This window comes from Arvicola amphibius, chromosome 9, assembly GCF_903992535.2.
Source record: "Arvicola amphibius chromosome 9, mArvAmp1.2, whole genome shotgun sequence".
NCBI lineage: Eukaryota > Metazoa > Chordata > Mammalia > Rodentia > Cricetidae > Arvicola > Arvicola amphibius.
Window position 1 is genome coordinate 12,011,673 of NC_052055.2, and position 7,464 is coordinate 12,019,136.

The following is a 7,464-nucleotide window of genomic DNA, read 5'->3' on the forward strand; positions in this document are numbered from 1 at the left end:
GTAGATGGGAATCATGTCCTTTAAGTGCTTGATATTCTCCAATAGAAGGGGAAACACTCAGCTACCAAGTTCAGGGGCTTGATTTCAGCAGTCAGCCTGTGTGACTGTTCTCACCTGAGCTTATCTTTCCATCTGGTTCGGGAGCTATCAGTATCAGACAGTTGAATAGTCTATAAACTGCAAAGCCTGTTTCACCATTGTGAGGGTTGGTGCCTTCAATGTCAGTTCTCTGGAAGATTATCAAATGAGGGAGTTCATATGTCCAAAAAGGACTAAAACCTTTTGGGACTCTTTTCTCCCTCTATGTTGAATACTGCAGGCTCACTTTCTGTCAACATTCAGAATATAGAGTGCTCTGTGTGAGATGGGGTAGGTGTGAATATGTTCGGTCCATTACAGGACCAATCAAAGTTATTGTTACTCTTTATTTGTGTTAGCTCTTCTTTGAGAGTTTCCATTAAAATTGGAAGACTCTTATAATGAAATGATACATGCATACTTTTAATATGCTGAATGTTCTTTATTCAGAGATAGTAGTTTAATGCTATAGCTTAATAAAAATGAAACAATAAAAATAACTTCTCTTTTTTTTTTCTTTTTTTTGGTTTTTCAAGACAGGGTTTCTCTGCAGCTTTTTTAGAGCCTGTCCTGGACCTAGCACTTGTAGACCAGGCTGGCCTCGAACTCACAGAGATCCGCCTGCCTCTGCCTCCCGAGTGCTGGGATTAAAGGCGTGCGCCACCACCGCCCGGCTAAAAATAACTTCTCATTAGGCCTTGACACCTTGGTAAGGCTCAGAGTACCCTCTACCTTCAATCTGATCAGATAAATAAAATTGTTCAGAAATTATACCACAGCATCAATGTGTTTATGTAACTATAGTAACTTAATATACCAAGAAATATGAACAATCAAAATTCACCACTGCATGTTTAATCAAACACACACTTAGCTGATACATCACCCATCATTCCCATTACTTTTATAATTACGAAGAAATGCTTCTACTCAATGACTCTTGGTCTTAAGGTAATATCTTTTGGTATAAAGGAATAAAAGTTCTCATTTGCCTTGTGCTCTGAGGGGCGGTTTTCAGCATTAGTGAGATTCAAAACAGCAGCAACGCACCCCTGAAGAAGGCTGCATTTCCGGTCCTATCTCATAAAAACCTCCACTTCCTTTTATTTAGAAATTTCAAAGAGAAATTGCTTCTTGTCTACTCTGACCATTTAACATTTGTGTCTTAATTAAGTCCTTTCCATTTGCACTTGAAGGCTGCCCGTTCTAATTACGAACGTCTTTCAGGTACCTTGTCAACTGAACGCCATCGCCTGTAACCCAATTAGCTTGCACAAATCACAGCGCTCCAAGGTCAGTGTTCTCATTTCGCCCTGTCTTCAAAAGCAGCATGCAGCGGCTCATACATCTTAAAGCAGAGTTACAATGAATTCTAAGACTTTAACTTGTTTCCTATCTTTCCGGTGATCTGACTTACCTCGCCTAAACTTTCATTCTCAGAGTTAAGACTCATCATTATGAGGGGGGAAAAGTGCTTCTCAGTTTCTTTACACAACTTTTCACCTCTCCATTAACTCAGCAGTTTGCTAATAGATGCCTAGAAAGCCGCTGCCTGCCAGGCTGGACTTAAGAGGTCTGCAGGACTTCTGCCATCCTCCGCACCACCATCAGGGCTGTCTCCTTTCCAACCGCCGCCAGGACTACACTTTTAGTGTCTGCTTTCCTTGCCAGCCAGACACCTGACTTGGTGGTTTCCCAGTTCGTTCTTTTGTAAAACCTCAGGTGCCTCTTTTATTGAGTTAATAGAAAATAGACGCCACAGGGAAAATGTACATTTTGCTTATTTCAGATTCTTTCCTTTCTTCTAAAATCAACAAGGGAAAGAGCTAAAGTTCCAGAGTCAGAAGGGAAGAGAGCATACTTTTTTAGTTATTCTTTTTCTTTTTCTCGCTACAATTTGTTTTGTCTGATACAACAAAGGTCAAACAGGTGATCCTCTCTTTCTCTGTTATTATATCCTTCCAGTTTCTCTGTCTCTTCAAGTTCTATGGTCGGGGTGCAGGGTTTTGTATTAAGTTAACTTTAGGTCTCAGTCTTCAGGGCTTCTATTACAAACGTGATGCCAGAAATATGGTTGTAGACCCAGTCAAATAACTTACATCTTTAATATACGAAATTAGCTACTCAAAATGTGGAAAACTCTCACAGTCTCAATTTCTCTTTCTGTTTCCCCATTGTAGGACTGGCCAGGGCATTTATTGTGCCCTTTGATCTGCAATCTGCAAATGGAGACTCAAATACCCAAGGCTGTAACTCAGTTTGAATCCAAAGACCTGAAAACCAGGAGAGTCACTTTGCTGTTTATGGGCAAGAGAAGATGATGTCACAGCTCAAAGAGACAGAGAGAGTTTGCCCTTTCCTTGGTCCTACTCAGTCTGTTAACAGATTAGATGGTGTCTATGCACACTACTGAGGGCATATATGCCCACATATAGGGCATACCTGCTTGTAAACAGATGAACTTTGAGGTTGGGATAGAAAAACAATTTGCCACTACAGGAAAAACATCTGTGTAAAAACAATATTTGTTTTCACATGCCTTATTGACTTGAGGGTTCTCTTGGCCAAACAAAACCATAGTCAATGCCAGCCCTTGTCATTCAGAAGCTGATCTGATACTAAAAAGAGAATTTACTGTTGGTTAATGGTATTTACTATTCATGGATGATAGACCTTGGTATTATTTTATAAAATATAAAACATTGTACCAAGTAAAAACAAATAAAGTAATTCAATATTTTATTAGATCAAGTTCCTCCCGCAAATCCTAAAAAATAACAACATCAAATCTAGAATCATGTTAAAATAGAGGCAAAAACATGAACTGTTACTAAACCCAAACAAAACAAAGCAAAGGCAAAAATATACAATAAAGCAGGTCATATCTTTACTAATGTGGTTGACATGAGGAAATGCCACTGCTTTTTGATTGTCGCTTGGTCCTTCTGTATCTTGCCTTCTTCCAGATAAAATATCTAAAACATCTAACTTTATTCTTGATTACATCTAATTTAAAATAAGGTCTTGCTTCTAGAACCTATCTGAAATTATCTAACTCAAATCCTAATGCCAGGATTAATGAGTCTTTGTTAACACCTTGTAACTAGAATGTCCTGCTGTTTCACCAAGGTGTGTGTGTTCTACTTTGGTGAAATGAGCTATACATCTAATTTATTTAACTATGAGTGTGTTCCTGATGTCATTCACTTTGTTCAATAAGAACTTAAGTTCAAAATAGAAATGTATGCTTTAAATTTGAGCAATGCCATGTGTTAGTGATGCTGTAAAAAGGAGACTAACTTCTCAAGAAGCATAAACACATGGAGTGGAGAAAAACAAAATAAGTTATTCCAATTCTGTGTTGAAAAAGTGCCTAAGAAAGGCTTCTTATGTTGTCTATTAAGTGTTAGTAAGAAAGAACGAAGGCTAAGCTAAAATATTAATGCATTTATTACAGATTTTAGATATGACTACTGATTTCTTTTCCATCAACATCTCATAGAGTCTGGATATGCCAAGTCATCATGTAGGAGTGCGCAATGGCTGCTGCATTTTAGCTGAGGATTTTCTCATCTTGTGCTGAAATCCTTCTTATCAAGTATTGCTGATTTTATTCTCCATTAGTATCACTGAAAAGAGAACAGCTTGTCTTAATGCTGGGTTCTGGCACATTGTGTCAACAGTGTATTCTGACTCATTTTCTTTTACTTAGACAACTCTTAGAAAGTATGATTAGATTCAAAATCTCAGTCAAATGATATTTTTCATGATTGATTCATTCTTCATACATCTGTATATTAAAATCTATTTTCCCTAAACTGCTGCACCAGTTTTCTTCAGCTTTGAAGAATTTCTAAGGTGTGTGCATGTGCACATGTGAAGGAGAGATAGAGACAGAAACTGGTCTCTTTGAAACTTACACTTGGAGTAATTAGAGTTCAGGTGTTCTGAAGAAGTAAGAAATGATCATTATGATATAAAATGTTTTATTCATAGATATTGGAGTTTTTGAAGTCTTACTAATATAGATAACTATCCGTTGGCATTCTAATTTATCATAACATTGGTGTTTTACTTGTTAGTATATTCTTTTAAATCCTTCCACTAATGTTGAATTTATTGTATGAATAGCAATTCTATAGACAGGTGTGTATGTATGCTTTGCATGCAAAGATTAAGAATCAATTCCTTCAGAATACTTTTCTTTTTGTGAGATAAAACTTAAATTTTGATATTAGGGGAAAATGTAGAAATAAACAACTATGGAAAATATTTTATGGATGGGATAATTGATTTGGTGCTTGTTTTATAATTGATTATTTTATTGATTTACTGTTGCAAAACCAACATTGCAAAAGTGAGTTGCACAAATAGTTTCAAACTTAGACCATGGTGGCTAGTACATTATTAATCATCTTCTACTCTACACTATATAAAAGCTGAGAGGCAGTAACACCCATGCTAACATTGCAATGTTGTGCAAAATACTTAGAAAAAAAAAAGAGGGAGAAGAGGATAAATAAGTCAAACAGACTGAATAGCAAGAAGAATATGAAGAGGATAAAATGCAGGAGCATTAGGGATTTCTTTTTACAAAGATAGCATGAGATCAAAGAGAATTTTGTGGATAAAGTATGGGTACTTTCATTTAAGAATACGTTTTTCCATATAAAATCATAACCATTATAGTTATGAAGATGACATAATTAAATTTTGATATAAAAATATCTTTTCCCAAAGAATAAAAAAATTAAAGACTTGCAATAGGGATCCTGCTGAATAGACATTATTATAATCTAGAAAAGCGAATTCTACATATAATCATAAGACTTTGAAATAGAGATAGAAGAATTTTTAAACTTTAAAATGAAAGCATCTAGAAGAAATTTGTAAGAGAAAGTACTTGATATAATCATACATCCTTCTGTTCCTTATTCCATTTAGGTGAGACATGATTTGAATGTTCCTTACCTTTGTGCAGTGACCTTCCTTAACATCCTACCGTTGCACTTCATCCCATAGAGTTACTTTTCATGAAGTAGTGGGAAATTTGAGAGATCTCAGTAAATACTTACTGAAGGACTTAATGTGTGATGATGACACCTATGGAAAGATTTAAATAAACTCTCTGAGGTATACCTCAAAAAAAAGAAAAAAAGAAAGAAAGAAAGAAAGAAAGAAGAAAGAGGAAGAAAGAAAGAAAGAAAGAGAAAGAAAGAAAGAAGTAAAGAGAAAGAAAGAAAGAGAAGTAAAGGGAAAGAAAGAAAAGAAACAATGTATGTCAGAATCCATCCAAGATAAGCTTAACTGAGAATATATTTTGGAAGCAAATGGATGGAACTTAGAAGTCATTTTCATACAATGGTTAAAGGAGAGGGAGTGTCATGGTCTTTTTGCTTATGTAATGTGCATAGAATAAGAATGCCAGTTTTTGCATGTTAAATATAAGTACCAGAGAGCTGTCTATAGAGGGCTGGAAGGAAGGAAAACATGCCTGGATTTAGAAAAGTATGTTATACCAGATTAGTCACTTAGTCAAAGATAAGCAGTTGAGACAGAACCCAGCATTTCCCTCTTGATATCATTCTCCGATTTCATTTCTATCAATATTGCAATTGATAGAACCCCCCAAAAAATACACCACCCCCTCCTCTTTCCTTCTTTAATTCTTACCTTTTTAGCTTTCTTTGTCTATTTGTGTTTGAGACAGGGTGTCTCTGTAGCTTTGGAGCCTATCCTGGAACTAGTTTTTGTAGTTCCAGACTGGCCTTGAACCTGGAGGGATGGCTCAGCTGTTAAAGGCTAGGTTCACAACCAGTATATAAGACTTCCTTAGCTCTTATTTTCTATTTTACTTTATCCTTTCCTTTATTGCATAGATTTTTCTTTCCCTCTCTCTTTTCCCACTTCCTCCATTGTTATTTTTAAGATATATGTATTATGATATTGCCATGTAAGAATCAACATCATAAAATATTATTAAGATTTGTAGACTTTTACTTTGTAGAATAGAGAATAAATCAGTGATTTAAGTTATGATCACATTGTTTACCCCCATTTCCTTCTTCCACCTTTTCCTCTATAACATGTCTTGCTATCTCTTAAATTCATTATCTTCATTTTTTTAATTGCTGTAACATGTATATGTATATAACCTTAGCTAAAGAACAAAAGCAACCAATAACGCTGATGCCGGGAGAGGTAGTTTCCCACAGGGAAGAACCTTCAATTGGTTATCCAATCAAAACTAAGACGTTAGCCATGAAATCATAAGAATACAAATTACATTGTAACAAACTGAGCAGGTTGTATTTTTATTTAGAAAAATTTACTATTTGATTTATACTTTCAACCCAAGACTAACTTGAAAGATTTTTGTGATGCTGTTGATTGGTACAATTCATTGAAATCATGATTAAAACTCTCTGAATGTGGCCAACAGCGGGGGCTGACTGAGAAGCGAAGGACATCGGCGCTGGGCTCTGATTCTTCTGCATGGACGGGCTCTGTGGGAGCCTTCTCAGCTTGGTCGATCACCTTCCTGGACCTGGGGGGAGTTGGGAGGACCTTGGACTTAGCATAGAGTGGGGAACCCTGATGGCTCCTTGGCCTTGAAAGGGAGGGAGGGGAGTATGGGTGGAGGGAAGGGGAGGGAAGGGAGAGAAGGACGGGAGGGAAGGGGGAGGAGGAGCGGAGGGAGGGGGGAGGAGGAGGGAAGGAGATGGAAATTTTTAAATATAAAAAAAAAAAATAAACCATGAGAATGAAAAAAAAAACTTTAAAATATATCTTGTTCTTCAGTGTTTTCATTTTATGTATATGGATGTTTTTCCTGCATGTATGTCACCTTGGAAGACATAGAAGAGTGTACGGAATCTCTTGGACAAGAGTTACAGAAGGGGATGAACAGCAGTGTGGGCTGTGGAAATGAAAGCTGGGCTTTCTAAAAGAGCAACTAGTGCTCCCAACTATCTCACGAGCCCCCAAATTTGCTTTATGTGCACTGATTTAAATTTCACACAAAATCACTCTAACAGAAAGTACATTTTGAAATCATTGCTAAGGTCGCACATATAAGTATTCCCCTCTCTTTATACCCTGATTTATCTTCCTCTATATAATCATCACAAATTGTGTGTGTGTGTGTGTGTGTGTGTGTGTGCGTGCGCGCGCGCGCACTTGAGGTAAGACCATGAGCTGCAAAAATACTAAACACATACTATTCCCACTGATCCACTGCGAGCCTGTAATTGAAACACCCTTAGTCACTAACTTCCTGTTTTAATTTTCTTCCAAGTGAAATGTAAACTTAAGAAGACTGAGAACTTATATGTATTTTATCTTCTGGACTGCTGACTTTAAGAATTCTGAATAAATCATAATTGG

The 7,464-nt window shown here is 36.6% G+C and overlaps 1 long non-coding RNA gene across 1 annotated transcript in view; it reads left to right on the top strand.

The window, feature by feature from the left end:
• The window catches only part of LOC119822647, a 41,998-nt gene extending 39,061 nt beyond the window's left edge, over positions 1–2,937 (top strand). The window contains exons 4-5 of the long non-coding RNA XR_005286823.1: positions 1,306–1,371; positions 2,259–2,937. This is a non-coding gene — a long non-coding RNA (uncharacterized LOC119822647). The remainder of the gene's footprint in view (positions 1–1,305; positions 1,372–2,258) is intronic.
• Positions 2,938–7,464: the final 4,527 nt, after the last annotated feature.